Source organism: Haliaeetus albicilla, chromosome 1 (genome assembly GCF_947461875.1).
Source record: "Haliaeetus albicilla chromosome 1, bHalAlb1.1, whole genome shotgun sequence".
NCBI classification, from domain to species: domain Eukaryota; kingdom Metazoa; phylum Chordata; class Aves; order Accipitriformes; family Accipitridae; genus Haliaeetus; species Haliaeetus albicilla.
The window spans coordinates 57399268-57418119 of NC_091483.1; positions in this window are offsets into that span (position 1 = coordinate 57399268).

Here is an 18852-nt window from a genome sequence, read left to right on the forward strand (position 1 = left end):
GAACTGTTGCCTTACGTGTCTGCTGCTTTGCCAGCACATGGCTGTTCTGGCCTTCGCTGTTGTGCTTTGTAAAGTTCTAGAAGCAGAGGAATGTCGTCATGTTCTCAGCTATGTTTTCCGTGTGTTGCTCTTTATCAAAGTCTTCGTGGCTTGGCATTGTCTGTTCCAGGTATTTTTCTAGCTTGTATTTTTCCTAGTTTAGCTTTATTACTGCCTGCATGTTCCTCTGTTTTTTCCTTACTTCACAATTTTGCATTAAGGTTTCACAGACCTGGGAGAACACGCAGGTGTAGGGCCACTGCTCAGTTTATATGTATTGGCTTTATATTTCTCAATTGCTCAATCTAATCAGGATTTCAGCTGTAGCTACATAAAATATTTCAGAAATGCCAGCAGACCACTTAGCTAAGAAAACATATTTTTATCAGATTCACAATCTAGAGATGTGCTAAATAAAGCAAGAGGGAGTATATTTTGAGGGTGAAACCATTTAATGGAGATTTAATTTCAGGATATCAATATAGAATTCATACTCCTTTTTAAGTTACAATGATTTGGTTTCAAAAGGCTGCATAAAAGTATCTGATATGTAGTGCAGAGGGTGCAAGAGTTCTGCATATACTGGCTTGGGAGCGTGCAGTAGTGAATTTGCTAGCATAGTCCACTGTGCTGTGCTGATCACATTGAATTTGGGTAGTAATGGGCAAAGAGAGTCCTTCAGCAAATTCATGAAAATATAGGGAAAGAGAAGTATGTTCTTGAGTGGAGAATGAGTGTGACAGGAGCCATGAATCCCAAGTCATGATCCAGAGCATACATAATAATATAGCGGCCATATTTGGAGGAAAACATCATTCCTGCTACACACAGATTAAGTTTGATGCATTATAGGTATTGGCTTACCCATGTGCAATAACAGAGAATGTAAATAAATACATAACAATCCTATAATTCCTAAATGGATATTGTCTTCACTGTCCCAAGAGACAAAAATACCAACCAACAAATCCAAGAGGGTGCTCTATTAGCAGGAATTAAACTAATATGCTTCACAGAGTATCTTCAAATATCACCACCACTGAGCAAGGTATATAGATTCCACATCTGAGCAATTCCAAAAAAGCAACTGCAGAGGTAGCTAAATCACACATTCGCACTAGCAACACATGTTGTTCGTTATGTGTAACGACATGCACAAAACTGCATAGTCACAAAAATACCTGCGAAAGCAGAAGTTACTACAAAACAAATAGCGTGCCTGAAGGTTGCACTTGCACTCCATATCTACTCCTTAGAGCGCCAAGGCTTGTATTTGCACCGCTTGCACACCAAGCTGGCCAAATACAGCCAGGACTCGAGGAGGTGTGCTGGGGTAGTTACTGAATGAGCTTAGGAGCTGCCTCTTCGTGCTGGCACTTGTCCTGTTGGCATGGAGTGAACACCTGTGGAGTGAGTGCTGGTCTGTGCGGGGAGACATCAGTCCTTAATGTTAAACTATTGGCAGGTCCACATGTTTCAGAGTTCTGAAATAAATGAAGAAAAGCAGGAATGGAACTGCATTTCAAGTATGACTCCTAGTCATGTGAATACAATACATTAACTATAAGTTCAGACTGGTGAAAGCAAGCCAGGATAGATAGAGCAAAGTAAAAATGACAGACAGTCTCATCTGTCTTTACCTTCACTTTTCAGCTTGGATAAATACATGAAGCAAATATTAAGATTTTTGATCAATTTGCTTTGAGCTGCGTATGCAATGGAAAACACATACTAGAACAATTATGGAAAGTTGTCCAGTATAGCAGAATAATAAATGTTACAGTATTTTCGGGACAGCAGATCAGTAGCATAAACATGGATTTTTCAAGTGATCCATTTATGTGTCAAAACGTGATGGATGTATTACACAATTATAATTTCCTGTGTTTCAAAAGCCATTAGTTATAATGAGGATAAATTAAATGTACATATCATTAGCTATATTGGGTAACATTGAAGCCAATCACATAAAATGGTAAATTGAAGTATTTACAGATTCATGACTGAAAATATGAAAACAAAATATAAGCATGAATTTCCTGATTCCCAAGTATCTTATTATAGCTACACATGAATGCAGCATTGAATGTCCTATCAATAATTATTTCAGTTGAAGACAATGTAAGTCTGTCATAATTGCAAATCAGTCAGTGTTATGTGTTACTTCTTGGTAGTTGTGTTCAATAGAAACAAGCACGTTCCCTAACCGACATGGTGTCATAGCCTGAGTTTTAACAGGAGTTGTATGTTTTCCCACAAAATGACAAAATTGCGGAAGTGAGCATTTACACAGTCAGTGATCTGAGTCATCTCCTAAACTTCCGTTAAGTGTGACAGTTGCACAGAATGGAATAGCATACCATAATGCAGTGAATAATATAAAAGGTAGAGAAGCATTTCCCCGATAGTAAGATATGAGCTGATAAAATGCAGCTAAGATTTCTTAGCGTAATATATGTATATGCATGCACAAGGCCAAGCAGATCGGTAATCAATGGTATCTATGAAACACAGCAAGGAGTGTACCGCTTGCTATTCAATCAGCAGTGCACCTCATTTAGAAGCAATCTTTGGTAGCACTGTGAGACTGTCAAAATATAGAAATAAAACCAGGACAAGATTCCATGGTGCTATTAAAAAAAAAAAAAGGCGGGGAGGGGTGGTATTTCTTTATCTCATTTGCGAGGATTTCTGTAACAGAAGCATGGGTAAATGAAATCACAGATCTGTATTCTGCGCAAGTAGTTACTGTGCAAATGGACTAGCCGTGACAAAAACCTTTCCTGTCACTGGGAGGCGCTGCTGCCAGCAGATGCTGAAAGCGAGTGACTTCCTTACAGGTAACATTAGCAGAAATTTCCCCTTTCTGTAAAATGTATTCTCCTAAGCCAAATTCACAGGGTTTACATTGCACAGTAATGAACTGAATTAAAAGGACAAAATTTACCCTGAAAAAAAAAACAACAACCAACAACCCAAAACCAAGCAAACAAAACCAAGGTTAATGAATTTCAGCCTTGGAATTCCTAAACTAAACACATTATAGAACAGGTCACTAACACTCATCTTCTCAATACATGTCTAGGTGGCAGAGTGAGGTGCCTGAACAGACACCTGAATTAACTAACCTGGTCTGCCAGTTTCTAGCCAGAAGATGAGTCACACAATTTGCCTCAGGTTATCTATTTGAGTTTGACAGGCCCTTATTGTTCTTGGGAGGACGAAAACTGGCAAATCCTTTTCCTTTTTTGCTTTTTTCCCCCTTTTTCCCTTTTTTTCTTTTTTTCCCTTTTTTCCCTTTTCACTTTTTTCCTTTTTTTCCATTTTTCTTTTTTTCCTTTTGCAATCAAAAAATGCCAAGTGCAATGCCCACATTGTACTTGCCATCGTATCTGCTATAGACCTTTCTTAACCAAAGTTATGATGAAGGGAGAACAGTGCAAAGGGACAGCAGTGACTGGCATTAGTATTTTGCTTCAGGCTGACCGAGAGTTTCTGTTTTGGAGCCTTTCTTTGACATTGACTCGCCACGTTTCTGCAATATGTCAAGTTCTCCAGTTATGCTTGAAAATGCAGCTTAAACTTTTATTTCTTGGCACTTTGTGGTGATGATGGGCAAACACTTCTGTCATAGCCAAGCTGACAAAATAGAAGACACGTGTATTTCTTGCCTTAAAAGTAAAGCAGAAAAGGTAGTTAGAAACTTGCTGTCTAATCTTCAAAAGTCACAGCACAAACTGAGTGAAACAGCAGTGATTTATTCTGTGAAAAAAAAACACCTCAGATTATTATAGTCTGTCTGATAAGAAGAAAAAACAGAATGTTTCCTTTTTTTCTATAAGTGATGCAAAATTACACGCTTCTCGGCCATAGCCTACAGAGGAAAAAGAGTATACACTGAAATACGTAACTTAACAGAATAATTGCTATTTTACTTTGCATTGGAAACCTTTGTCATTTAAGATATTCTTCTTCTATATTCTACTTGCTAGAAAGACAGTATTTTAGAATGATATTCTGTTTACTTCCCTGGTTTCATAATTCCAATGTATTTTAATGAGCAGTGATCAAGAATATTTCTTCCCCTTCCTCTCCCCCATATTAAGTTCTCAGTATGTAGACTGTGATTAGCAGCTTTGCCTGAGTTTACCAGTCTAATGGAGAATTGTCTATTTTAAGATCTTCTTGAGAAGGCTTAATGAATATTAGATGGATTCCTGTTAGCTTGGTTTGTGTTTACAAAATAGTTCAAACATGTTTAATAGGTTGCATCATTTTAACAAACTGCATATTGACAAAAATGCTTGAATAGTAAAGATTACTGTTGAGAAGAGTTTTATTTCTAATGAAATATCTTCTGCATAGAAACATGGCATTTTAAAATCTGTTTTCACCCTTGTATTATCCAATTAGTTTTAAAGGAATGTTCTAAATCTTAGAGGATACTTTGTAAGTGCTACATTAGAGCATGCTGACTAGACAAAGTATATATTTAATAAAGTAAATTGTCTTACAGGAGATATGACCCTGAACTAAAGTTCAGTCTAGATATTTCAAAATACTGAAAAAGTGTCATATGTATCTGGATAAAAAGACAAAAAAGGGGAAGATGTCCTTTATGATTTACCTGTACCTAATAAAGTTTCTAAGACTTTCTGGATTTAATTCCTCTTTGCACTAGAATATGATTATTAATCAAAAGCAAGGAGTAGATTTAGAAGGCTGTCAGTGATGCAGAATCTTTTTCCACATGGGACAATTACTGTAACAGCTGCCTAGTATTAAATCTTTAAAAACGTGGATTTATTTCTATTCTGAATTACCCTATTATCAGCTGCCTGTTGCCAAGACTGAAAAGATTATCAAGAAAGTTTCTCTCCCATATAAGTTCTTAACTGATCAGTAGCCCTCCCTTAATCTCTTCTTTGTAAGCCAGGCTAAGTTCCCCGAGTTTTTCACGGCAGAAATTACATTTCTTTTCTTGTTTTTCTTTCTTTATTTCCCAATTGATTGATTTTCCTATTATATTTTCATCATTCTCTACAAATGATTTTTTAAGGAGAAAAGGCTAGTAGCATGGCCTTCACTTTCTCATTATTGACCTATTTATGAGTTCAAGGATAGTTGTTTTTCCACAAAGTTTCTGAAGCTGATGCTGCCACCAAGTAAGCAGAGACCACTTTCTTTGCTCCTAAATGTGTAACTTTAGTTTTGGCTATGTCATAAGTACCTGGTTTTATTATGCCCACCTTACAATACAATTCAGATTGCTTTGCATTATCTAAAAAATCCTCAATCCTTGCCTTATTTTTAAGTCTATTAGAAATGACTTTGTTTCCCAGAGGTAGTAGAATTGTTAAAATGTATACAGCCAAGGAAAAACTCTACTAGACTTCTGCTAGAAACACAAGTACTTGATGATCATACGTTTATGATGAAAACCCTCCCTCTCACCATACATTTGAGACCTAACAAGTAGACCCTAACAAGTAGACCAATCCATTTGATGTGCAGTGTAAAAGCTGTTTTGTTGCAATTTCTTAATCAAATATTGCATGTTATCAAAGTCACATACTGTTTAGAAATCTACATATTTTATATTGAGGGTGTTATCTACCACTTCTGTCAACCTAACTTGTAACCTCATTTTAAATAAGAAATCAAGTTACTTTGATGGGACATATTTTTCACAGATCCAGGTTGATTGGCATTAATTATGTTATCTTCCTTTAATTCTTAATTATAGTCCTGGAGCATCCATTCCATTATTTTGCATATGATTGACATCCAGCTGACAGGTCTATAATTGCCCTCCTTAAAAGCTGAAACACATTTGCTCTCTATCACTCTTTTGGAACTGACAGTGTTTCAAGAGTTACTGAAAAGCAATGTTAATGGTGCACAGAGCTTGTCAGGCAGCACTTTCAAAAGTTTTGTATGCAAATTATCTCGAGACAGTGATTTTAAGTCTGCAACATTTTCTGGTATTGCTATTAGAATGTAAAGAATTCAACCCTCATTATCATGTGACATATATATATATTTCTGGTTTGTATTTCAACAGAAATTAACTCTTCTGTATAATAAATATTATTTTTCATGGAACAATATGATTAGAGTTTTTTTCTCCGGAGGAATGGAGTTCATTCCCCAAAAACATTAAAGAGTCGGCACTTACCATCTTTAACTCTGCTAAACAACTCTTTTAACAAGTATCTGTACTTCTTATCTCCTTATTAACAGTAATTATTATCAACTTGCATTTTTTTTCATTTCTGGATTATTTTTTTCTTGTATCTTCTCTTCCCTTCTAAGACTAATGGCTTGTTTAACCAGTGTGGCCTCTGTCTTCGTTGACTGCCCTGTGGGTCTGGGCACCTAGCAGGATGCTTGTCGGTGTTCTGGATTGCAGTCAGAGCTCTGTATCCAAGGCCCATATTTTTTTTCTGTTATTGTTAACAGGTATTGAAGTCCTGGTATTTCCTCCAAGTTCCTTTGTTTTAAAATGTTTAGAGTAATCTTCTCCTCTCAAAAACAAATCAGGTCTATGAAATTGCCATATCAAAGCAGCCCAGCCCTAGCAATTCTCCAAGGAATCCCGGATTTAGGATGGCACCCTGCACTTTTTCCCTTCCCCATCCTCTCAAAAAAGGTATGAAAAGACTGTTCATTTCCCAAAAAGCCATTTTCTTTCTCCTCCAGGGAAAAGTAAGTGGCACTGACAGAATTCGAGAGCCCAGATTCACCATGCATGCCACTAGTAATCTGGTCATGCTGAAGAAGATATAGTCTGATTAATTTTGTGGTTCTGGCTTCTGTTAGTGTGAAGAGATGAAGGACAGCAAAGTTCTTTTCAAGAACCACTTAAAGTGCCTCACAAAAGTAGCATCTTGTCTCTACACTTTGTTTTGTTTTTAAAAAGCCTTTAATAGTTGTAAGGTCCTGAGTTACATTGCCTGTAGATACGATGAAAGAAAACTAGTTAAAAAGCCTAGCAGGCTGATGAGTAATTGTAGAATTGTTATGTTTTGGGAGGCCTTGACTAGGTAAATGACAAATCAATAAATGGAATATTATTTACCTTGTATTTTCTTCGATTTATATGATATGGACCAAAATATTGTAGCTTGTTTAGTACAGAAACCATTTTGCTCTTTCCCTTTGTTAAAGCTGTTCTGTTTCAGCTGACGTTGTGCTCTTTCTATAATTCAGTGATTATTTATCTGAGTATTTAATAGGAATACTGCAAGAGACATTCTGTAATTAGGTATGAGTAAACAGAGTTAGGAAAGGCAACAGATTGGCTTGTTACTATAGAAGATTGATTTTCTGTGCTTGGCTAGCTCGCTTGTAGAGCTTAAAAGTGAGCCTTGGTCTATCACAACTGTTTCTTTTAACCATTTAATAAAAATGTTGCTTAAACTTTTGAAAATAATAAGCTCTTTTAAGGATGGTGCCTCATAAACATAAAAAAAATTCTATCTTTTTCACACTGCACATACTTTCCTTATCTCCCACCAAGATGGAGAAATTATATGGCTTTTTTACACTACTTACAATTTGACCTGATTTTTACCAAATTAGTGGCTCCGATTCTGCTTTTTCATGGGGCATTCAACCAATGTAAGTCAGTGTGAACTGACTTTCAGGACAAAATTCAGTTCTTTGTATGAAACCACCAGGTATAGCATGTTATTTTACATCTATATCATCACAATAATTGCCTGGAAAACAAGTGATTCAATGATTAATAGAAAGCAGCAAAAAAAAAGAGAGAGAATTATTAAAAAAGCAACCAAACTAACAAAACAATGCTGTATGTATGAAAAGATGAAATAAATAAGTAATTTTATTGAAAAATATTACCTCAGTCAGGCAAAGAGTGGGTAAGTCACTGAAGCAGCAATACCTTTCAGCTACCAGCAGTACATGAGGATGAGTACCTACTAGTTATAGACGTTCTGAATAGTGCTGAACCTACAGCATCAAAGTGATAATTAATTCCACATTCTTGTCTTATTTCATACTAAAACTGTTTTTTTTCCCCAAGTTTGTCTTTGATATAACACTGTAAGTGCCTCTGTACATGTAGTGATTTTAATTACCACTGCTTTAGTGAGAATAAACATTGCTGCTACGCTGTATTATGCTGTACAGTATGTCTGCAATATGCAAGGCCTGGAGATGCATTTTCAGGATGCCAGTGGTCTACTCAGTGATGCGTTGATCAATCCATTTTACCTATTCCTAAAGTGACTTTTCCATGGCACTAAAAGAATAAGTTTATGAAGGGAGAGAGTCTACAGAGGAGATAGTCCATTTGCATTCTTGTTTTGTCTTTGAGATGTCATGGAAGACAGCCAGGTCTCATTAGAGAGGGACAGACCTAACAAGGAGAAGAGGAAAGCCTGATAATCACTCACTATGATACCCAGAAAAACATTAGTGCTAATTATTTAATTTATAATGTCTGTAAAAAAAATAAGAAAAAACAGATGGGATGGATTAATGGAGAAAATTATGTCAAATCAGACAGCTATCTTTTCACAGGCTGCTTGGCCTGATGAATACAGGGGGAAAAAATCAAAGGATGCAGCTCACTTTCAATTTTAGCAGGGTTTTTGACAATCCCAGCTTATAAGAAGCTACAGCTACATTGTCAAAATCAGCGATTCCCAAGCTCAGGTGTGAAGGCAGGTGGGGAACTTACTCCCCCAGTTTCCATGAGCCTGTGTATTTCTAGTTAATATTGACAGCTGTCCTGTGAAGTGCTCCTGTCCATCTCCACCTTCAAAAGACAATTTCTGAGCTACTCCAGCCTGTCGAGCATTTGGTATCTTTTCAGTTTCTCTAAGGCATCGGCCTTTTGGCCCGATTTGCATTTGAAGTCTGAGCAAATCCTGTGTTACTAAGCTCCCCATAGAGATAGGTGTTTCCTTTGGTGTCACTGTAAATAAGTCAGTCACTGTCTGCTGCAGCTGCTAGTTCATTAGGCTTCCTTCCAAAACACATGTCTGCTATCTGTTCCCATTTCAGGGATTCCTTGATTCTGTGCTGTAGGAACAAAATCTCTGTGTGCCACATGAAGTGTGATGTGCTATGGCATATTGTCATGTCTCTGTTTCTCCCCACCCGAAGGTCTTTCATCTTCTGTGGTTGGATCCATTCCATCCTGCTGCCCACCTGCTACCTGAGGTTAACCCTTCCATCCTAGGAAGGAACAACAGTAATACTAAGAAGTTTAGAAAATAACTTTGCCAAAATGTTAAAAGAATGAGTTTAGATTCTTCTAGAAAAGGGAAGGATAGCCAGCCTGTGATTGCATGGCCTGTGCACTTAGCAATGTGGTTGCCCGTGCACAGAACTCATATCTGATGGGTTTGTGTAGTGCAAATCTAAGTTTCATGATTGCCTTCCCACCATCTCAGCCACCCTCACAACCATATGACTGATACCTCTCAACACTTTTATGAACCCGGAGCTGCTAGGTTTTTATTTCAAAAAAGCATCAGTCACATCTTGCAGCCCAAGGCATACTTTGTAATACAGTATACAGCGGTAGCAGGAAGCTGGAGATTGATGGGAACACTAGCGTTTCTTAGAAAATCAAAGAGGGTACATACAGCTTAATATGGCTAATTTCATTATCCACAAAAAATGGCCTCACTTTAATTTCCACATACGTCTAATAGAACAAAACCTTACATAACTCGATAGACTTAACTCACCCCTATCTTTCCATTGATTAAATGTATACTTTAGGATAACTTACAACTGTAGCTGAAAGCAGTAAGAACATAAGAAACACTTCATTGGGTGAGATGAATGATTTGCCCAGACTGGTATTTTTCCTTCAGCAGCGGTAGCAGGAGATGCTATTTACTGGGAGCATGCAGGCTTGGCCAAGGCCTCCAGTGCATTCCCCTTGTCCTCAATCATGCCCCTCTTTGCCTTCCCTCCAGCGTGAAGAATCCCATCCTCCATCCCTTTTATTGTTTTTCTTGTCTTTCCTTATATCCTCTTTAACTCTACTGGCTCACCATCTCTTCTTAAAGTCTTATTTTCTGGAAGCAGAAAAGACAATTTAGCACTTTATTGTTTAAACATGAGGTCCCAATATACGGGACAGTCCTGAGGATGACAACAGTATTCATCAGGGCATATGAACCATATCTGGAGGAACACAATCCACATTGCTTGCTATTTCTATTCAGTTCCCTCCAGACATGGATCAGGCCAAGGTCATTAATCCCAATTTTAATTGCTTTTCTCTCTCATTAAGTCTGTGTTAGAAAGCTAGTTCCATCCAGCTGTGGAGAAGGGACAATTAAAATCTTTTTGATGGCTGTTGCCTAAAAAGAGTTGCAAGTAAAGAAACTGTTTCTGAGCAGAAGAGAAAGGATTGTTCATATTGGACATAAGTATTAAAAGTATTCCAAAAGGACAGCTTTGAGGATTTGATTTTTAAAACATGGTATCTTGTGAATGGCAGTTATATCCCTGCTTTTTATTTTCAATGACAATAGAAAGATACATGCCTTCTGTACCCTTGTGCTTAATTTTTTGGTCTATAGAAGTTTCCTGTGAGCTAGCAATATCTATGTTGTGTGACTTGTCCAGCCAGATAAATGGATGTCTCTGTTTGAAAATTACATGATCTATTTCTGGGTACTTCTTCAATCTGCAGCAATAAATAAGAACTGCTTAGTAGTACAATTCATGACAGGCTTTTCTTTTTTATCTTTCAGGAAGGAGTTTTAAAAGGAGTGAACTGATATACAGCAAGCACTGTGGTAAACCTTGCCAGAAAACATTTACATTTTTCCCTTTCTTAGTTATCCTAGCAATAGTGTTTTAATTTTTTTTCTCCTTATTTAGCTCCATGTTAAAATAAAGTTAATAGTGAACAGTGATCATTTTAATAAGCACTTCCAAAAGCAATTCACCCATTAGAATTTTGGCTCTGGTATTTGTACACCTATAGTTGTAGTATTTACTTCTTATTTATTTCTTCTGCTGTGAATCTTTTCTTGTTGAGAGGAAAAAAATACCTTGGCTCCTTGTTTGTTGAAATTCTGCTGTTGGCTTTTAGGCAATAAATTTTATCCTGTTTCTGTATCCGTCTCTTAAAATGGCTACTGTGATATAGAGTAACAATACATAAAACCTGGGCTAAGGAAATGTCAACTATGAAGTCTGAAAAGTCTGAAAGCATTGGGAGTGAGATTCTCTTTACAGATATGATTTGAATTAATACTGCTCATTCATTTTCATACTTGATCAAATACTTTTTCTTTCATAAACCATATCTTTTTTTTTTTTCCTCAAATGATTCTCAGAAAACAGAGAGCATTTTTGTCGCTGAATTTCCTTCACCTTGAAAATAAAAGGCATGGAGAGTCTAAGCTCAAATACTTGAGATTTTACAAATTTATAAGCAACAGCGTCTTTATATAAGGTCTTTAATTACAGCGTGGGCTGCGGCACTAATCCGTTGCTTGGATTACAACTGAGTGTACACTCTGTGTCACGACAAGCCTGCACCCTGGATGACCTTGGCTGGGATGAATCCTGAATTCACAGATCCCTGTCGCTCCATTTTGGCATCCAACATTCTGTCAGTGTGTGGAATTTGCTTCTAGACAAATGTGGCTCATACATCTTTTTCCTATTCAAATCCCAGGCTGATCCCGGGAAGGGCTCATCTGCAATGGCAGATTTGCTGCTCCAGGATAGACCCCATGCTGTTATCCCCTTTCTTCCTAGCAATAACTTGCAGGATCCATGTGGCATCTCTCTGACTTTTGGCAAGGTCAGGATATATTCAGCTGAATAGAAATTCATTAGGAGGTCCAGATTAATTATTAGTAAAGGCTTTCTCTGGTGATTTAGGTTTATTTCCAGGATTTGGATTTATTTCCTCTTCCCTTTCCTCCCCTCCTCCAGGAGCAAAATAATGACAACCAGCAAAGGCTTTTACCGGATGCTTTTCTCTTAGTTGAACATTTCTGTCCTATGCAACCCCTATATATGTAAAATAGTATGAGCAAAGCAGCGTATATGTCCAGAGGTCTACTGCATGTTTCACAAATCACCAACACCTTTTTTCTCCTCTCTAACTGGCTCCAAGCCTGCCTACGCTCCTCTGTATGTAATTTCTCTGGGCATAGAAAGGAAGCTGAAATTTTGCCTGAGAAGCCCTTTAAGGATGCCAAATTCATCTATGTGTTTTTCCAAAAAGTAAAACTTACTTTCTGGAGTTAACATTTCCTTTAGACAACTTGTGATCCATAGATTATTGACACAAAATGCTGTAGCTGCTCTTTTGAAACCTTTATAGCTTACAGACCCTGTGTGTGCTTATTCTAAAGAAATAATTACAGTTTTTCCTTAGGAGCTTTGTGAACTCCACACAGAAGAAACTTTTTTTGCTGAAATGTTACCATCTCTCCTGTTCCCAGTCCAATTTCAGAAGAATCATTATGATTATGCAGGGTGCAGTGCTGCAGTTTTGTTACTCTAAGGGTCCTGTGAAAAGTAGGTATTATGCAACATACTTCTTCTCAAATGTTGACTATTGTGTTTGAATTATGTTACATTTTATTTTAAAGCTTGTCCGTAGTCTTATATCAGGCTTGCCACAGAACCAACATTTCTATGAATAGTAGAAAAAATTCTGTCCTAGGTCTCCGAAGTTTAAGATTTCATTCCCAGCTGTACTGCTGCCTTAGTGAGTTTATTAAGGTTGCCTAAACTCCCTTTTCAGTTGTATAACAGCAATGATACCTACTTCCTGTGTAAAATACTTCACAATCTATTGAGCAAAAGCCCTACAAAACAGTAAAAAAAATATTGTATTTTCTATACGTTAACTATTGTTTCAGTATTCCTGGAAATTATCTTCTCTTAATTTAATGAAAGGATAAGCCAATATAATTAGATACCTACACTTCAAACAAGTGTACCTGAAGAAACAAGTTTTCTTTTTTTCATCCTTAATCATGATTTATTTCAAATTGAGCTCTTTTGGAGTGTAAATACATATTGTACTTTATATGCCTCTATATTTTGATCTCTCCACAAGAAGATGAAGATTTGAAAGAAACTGCACTAGACTGACAAAACAGAAAGGATACAGCAAAAAATAAAAAAAAAGAAATTAAAATTAAGATGTTCCAGTCTTTTCTATTACATAAAAATCTTTATTTTCTATACATAAGAGACTGGTGCACCATGCTACTTATCTACCTGGTTTGGTATTCTCCACAACAACTTTTGAGTCTGTTGGCTAATTTTGAATATGTTGAACAGAGAGGCAGAGCTCTTAGTGTTAATTAAGTTTCTACAAATTTAATGAGAATAGGCAACTACCATGAGGTAAGAAATCTTATTAGTACCTCCACTGAGAAAAAAATTAAAACACAACTCATGGTTGTTAGACACCAAAGAATCAACCTGAGAACAAGCTATTATGTGTGATTCAGCCATTAAAAAAAGCTTAATCTGAAGTTGCCATCTTGGTGGGTATTAGATATTAAAGTATTCAACCACAAGATATTAATCTGTCATCATGTAGGCTCTGTTAGTTCTGATACCATAGGTTTCTCTCAAAATTATCTTTCCTCTCATAAGAAACATCCACAACATAAGCAGACTTGTAATGGTTTTTTTGGCATATTCATATCCAGGTGGTGTCTCCAAGGAACAGAAACTGAACTCTTCATGATATTTTGTACATAAGGCAAATAAGCACAGAAGTTTTGGGGGTTTTTTCCAGCAATCCTAGTACAGAAGTGTTATACAGGAAAGAGATTGTTTGAGTTAAGAAACTCTGGAAAAATCAAGAAAAGTTCCTTTCACTTCTTTGGAAGTCATTAATCTGAGCAGGTCAGTTAACCCAATTTTAGATTTTTTTTTTTTTTCTGCTGGAAGCAGCAGAAAAAAAGCTGGATGGGGAAGATACTTATTATGAGTCAGAAGCTGAGAGGTAGCTAACTCAGAACAGAGACGTGAGAACAAGGAGTCCAATTTGAAGTAAAAAGCTGTGTAGAAGGAGAGGTATAGTTGAAGCCATACAAAGCAGTAGTTTTGGTAACTATTGGAAGTCAACAAATCCATCCCACATAGAATTAAGGATGTTATGGTCTCATGCAGTGGGTTTCTGCCCTTTTCTTAGATTTGAATCTATATTCTTTTGGGTTGCTTTCCTCCTTCACAAACATAAAGAATATGAATGGTCATATAAGTCAAAACAGAAAGTCTTCCCTTCAGCAATGACAGTGATTGAATGCATGGGGAAGAATATGAATGCTTCCCCCAAATGTTTTCCTAGTCTTCTACTAGTTCTAGTTTATGGACTTCTTGAGCTGCATACTGTTCCTATGCATGTAGTAATTCTTGGTGGATTTTTCGTTCATGGACTTGTTCCAGATCCATATAAATATTCAACATGCGTAACTTTGTTTGACAAGGAGTTCCACAGGTCTGTCACCCATGAGCCGCCTTTATTTTGAACCTAATAAATAGCAACACTTTGTGGCTTTTGTTCTTCTTTCAGAAGAAAGAGTCAACAGTTTATTCCTACCCACCAGTTCATGTCACTCAGTTTTGTAAACCACTATTAACTGTTGCTTTTCCAGCCCAAGGACTCCTCACTGACCTGGTGGTTTTTCACATGTAGCCTGTTCTCTACACACCTGGCTGCCCTTCAGCACATCACCATTCTGCTAAACACTTTCTGAGGTAGGGGAGCTAGAACTGCTCACAGTATTCAAGTTGTGAGTGAATCACAGATTTATACAGTGGTATAATGCTGTTCTCTGTTTTACTGCCTTTTCCTTTCCTAATAATTTCTAGCAGCAGAATCATGTTTTTGACTGCTAGTGGGTACCGATATGTAAAACCATTCGTGCAGGAACCCGTAACTTCTCACTTGTTTGTTCAAGTCTAGCAAATTTGTTCAGCATAAAAAAAGGAAAACACTAATAACTTTGGATTTCACTTTTTTTTTTGCCTCTTACCCACCCTCTGAAGACCTGTCATAGGAAAGAATTAGGGTATTACAGTAGATGTGTCTGAGGCCTATATGCATAAAAATCATTTAGTAGACACTTTATATAATGTAAATAAGTAATTTGGTAAAAAAATATTTCATAGAAGTAGTAAATGGTATGTTTCTTTGCAATTAAATTTTCCTCTCCTCTTTATTAATATATTTTAATAATGTTCCACTTAGAAAATTATTAATGGGGCCTGTAAACGTAAGTAATTAAGCTTAAGGCTTACTGAATTAATCCTTAATATGATTAATTTTTACATTTGAAAAAACTATAGAATAATTGACTAATTATTATAATGGATTTGCTGTACTCATAAGTTTACTTTGAGTAATAAATATAGGGTTACATAGCTGATTCTATCCCCAGAATTCTATAGTCTTTTCTATCTTATCTCATTTAATCTTGTGCTATTTTTTTTTAAGTTTATCAGAAATTTTAAAAATATTTTAATTATTACCCCATTTTGTCAAAAAAGCTGAAAAGAAAAATATAAGCTTATGAAAAGTGATGATATTTCACTTCTTCCCATAATGCCTATTTTCCTTTTCAGGAAAGATGGAAAAAGTAGGTAAACAAAACGCTAGCAATTTAGTTAAGAAAAAATTTTTTAATTTATTGTAGAAATTCTCACATCTTTCATCAATTCTGTTCATCTTTTTTATACTCATCAGGTTCAATTCTTATTTTCATTTTTGATGGCTAGACCTCATCCAAACTACTTTTCCCCTAGATTATTAACATCGTGTGTACCTGTCAGTCAAAGAAAGTGAGGTTATATTCACATTCTGTTCTAAAGCCTTGAGGTGCAACAATTTATTTTTGCCTCATGTTAACACATGTGTGACAGCCTTCTCTAATGTGGTGTGTCAGTGATGGACTGAACATTCAGGTATCTGAAGAAATGCTCAGCTCCGGCAACCCAGTTGCTCAGTGACCTGTACGGGTAAATATCGACTGAGTGCTCCTTACACACCAAACTTCAACATTAAATGTTTGCTATAGCTATTGTGATCATGGACACATCCATTTTTCCTAGCCCCTCTCTGATTCTTTTCAGCCTTATAGTTTTTTTCACCTCAGAATGGTTTATTTAGTCTTCAAACCTGCCCCTGAGTGAAGTAATTTCTTATTTGTAGACTTTAAGACTAGAAGGGACCTGTGCTATTGTGGTGGGTTGACCCTGGCTGGGTGCCAGGTGCCCACCAAGCCACTCTGTCACTCCCCTCCTCAGGAGGACGGGGGCGGGAGGGGAGAAAATAAGATGGGAAAAAACTCATGGGTCAAGATAAAGGCAGTTAAATAATGCAAAAGCAAAGGCTGCATGTGGAAGCAAAGGAAAACAAAAGAGTTATTCTCTACTTCCCATCAGCAGGTGATGTCCAGCCACTTCCCGGGAAGTAGGTCTTCAGTACGCGTAGCGGTTACTCCAGAAGACAAATGTCGTAATAACGAATGTCCCCCCTCCTCCTTTCTTTTAGCTTTTATTGCTGAGCAGACATCATAAGGTATGGAATATCCCCTTGGTCAGTTTGGGTGAGCTGTCCTGGCTGTGTCCCCTCCCAAGATCTTGCCCACCCCCAGCCTGCTGGTGAGGGCTGGGGGGGCAATGTTGGAGAGCCAGCCTTGATGCTGTGCCAGCACTGCTCAGCAGTAGCCAAAACACTGGTGTGTTATCAACACCTTTCTAGCTACCAACGCACAGCACAGCACTACGAGGGCTGCTGTGGGGAGAATTAACTCCACCTCAGCCACACCCAATACAGCTATCCAGTTTGTAGTCCTGGATAAATGAAGGTCATTGAGCGTTACTGAATTAATTCCTTACCTGAACTAAAATATAATATCTCATCAGACCATCAGACCTATTACAGGAAACTTGCTAGCACTGTTGGGAAACTGCTGTTGTCACTCTGAAAATTTCCAAGTTCTTCCGCTCTGAGTTTTATTTTACCATTCACTAATAGCTTCAAGGCTCTTTTTATTACTTGCTGTCTGTTTTGTCCTAACAGATTCTGGTCAAATCACCCTGTGACTGGCTCTGGTTGGTAGATTTTGCTTCAAAGTGCCTGCTAGATAAGGTTTGTAAAGTTTCTGTCCTGTAAGGCACCATTAGAAATCCTCCCTTCTTTTACAATTACATTCGAGACACATCAGACAGCACTTATTTAATCAGTATAATGGTTGTCCCATTAAGCAGTGATGGTTCTATATTTATTGAAGCAAAATCAAGTAAAATGCCTTGTATAAATATAGGTCATCAGTGGTTACCTTCCCCAACTACAAATCTTGTTAGAAAATAAATTAGTTTGAAATGAGCTAGTTTCCAAGAGCCCATGTTGATTGGATTCATCGATTCAGTTATTTATTATTTGAGCCCATAATTTGCTAGGATTAATCTCATGGTGACAGGCCAATAATTACTCAGGGCATCTCATTTAGCCTTTTTCAAAATGGAGTATTTACTTACTTTTGATCTTCTCAAACTTTCCTGTTGTTTCACAACTCAATAATGTAGAACGTTTTTGACCAGTTCTAAAACTTCCAGATGCAGAATTTTAAAATGTTGATTTGAACATTTCTAATTAAATGTTTCTGTCTTTTTTCATCTGATAGGAGAATGGCAGTACTGGTATGATTCTGTCTGCTTCTAATACACTTGGACAGTCCTTTTTTCTATTGGTCACTTTCCTATCAATTACTTAATCTTGTATGCTTTTTATTTTTTAATCAATTGTCTGCATCATCATTTCTAAATAATATTATTTTCCATTTTTGTCTTTTAGATGTCCATTTATATGCCTATATACACACAGATATTAATGTAGTATACATGTATAATTAATGTATAATATGGTATATTATATTTTAATTTTATATATGGTGAGAAATATAGATATGTTTCAATTTTAACATCATCTTCTTTTTTTTTTTGTTTTAAATTTTCAGGTGGCTTTCTTTTCTAACTGTGATAAGTTAAACAGCTATTAAAGTATTCTTCAACCATTCTCCACTACCAGTCATTGTATTTTTTTTCTATTTAAATTCCTTCTCTGAAGTGCATTGTCTGATAATTATTCCCAGTTCTTATCTGGCAGCCAGTCTGCATATATATATATATATATATATATATATATATATATATATTCGTATGCAGTGTCTGTGTGTGTATATATATATAAAACTTTTTCTAACAGAAAGTAGCAAAAGTAGTCAAGTCTTTTTTGTAATTAAAACAAAGAGGCATAACCCTAGCAAATTAGGATCTTTCTATCCCTAATAAAACCCAATTTTTAATTACCCTTCTGAAGGACAAAAGTTAATCCTATCACATTCCCCCCACTGATTTGGTATAAACAAGATCAAATCATATTATCTTAACTGAGATGATTAGACATTATAGAGATTAGCAGTTCGCTAAATATCAAAGCTGAAAATTCACCTTGGTGGGTGTAACAGCATGAACTGTTACTCTGGAAATGGCAGGAGAGAAGTTCAAGAGCATGAGGGAGGCTTAACAATAGCTGTAATAAATACCATAGTTAGATTACCCTTAATTAGCAGAAACAAATGTTATATTTTTCTACTTTTCACCATCCTTCACTTCTGGGCTCTTTTTTGGACATACATACTGAGTGAAGACTTGGTATACTTCATTTTTTCTTATTTAAAAATACACCTATATTATAATTCTTTCATAGCATTGTAGGTCATGTACTAATAGGGCATGATTATTCTCCTAATGAAATGGAAGTCA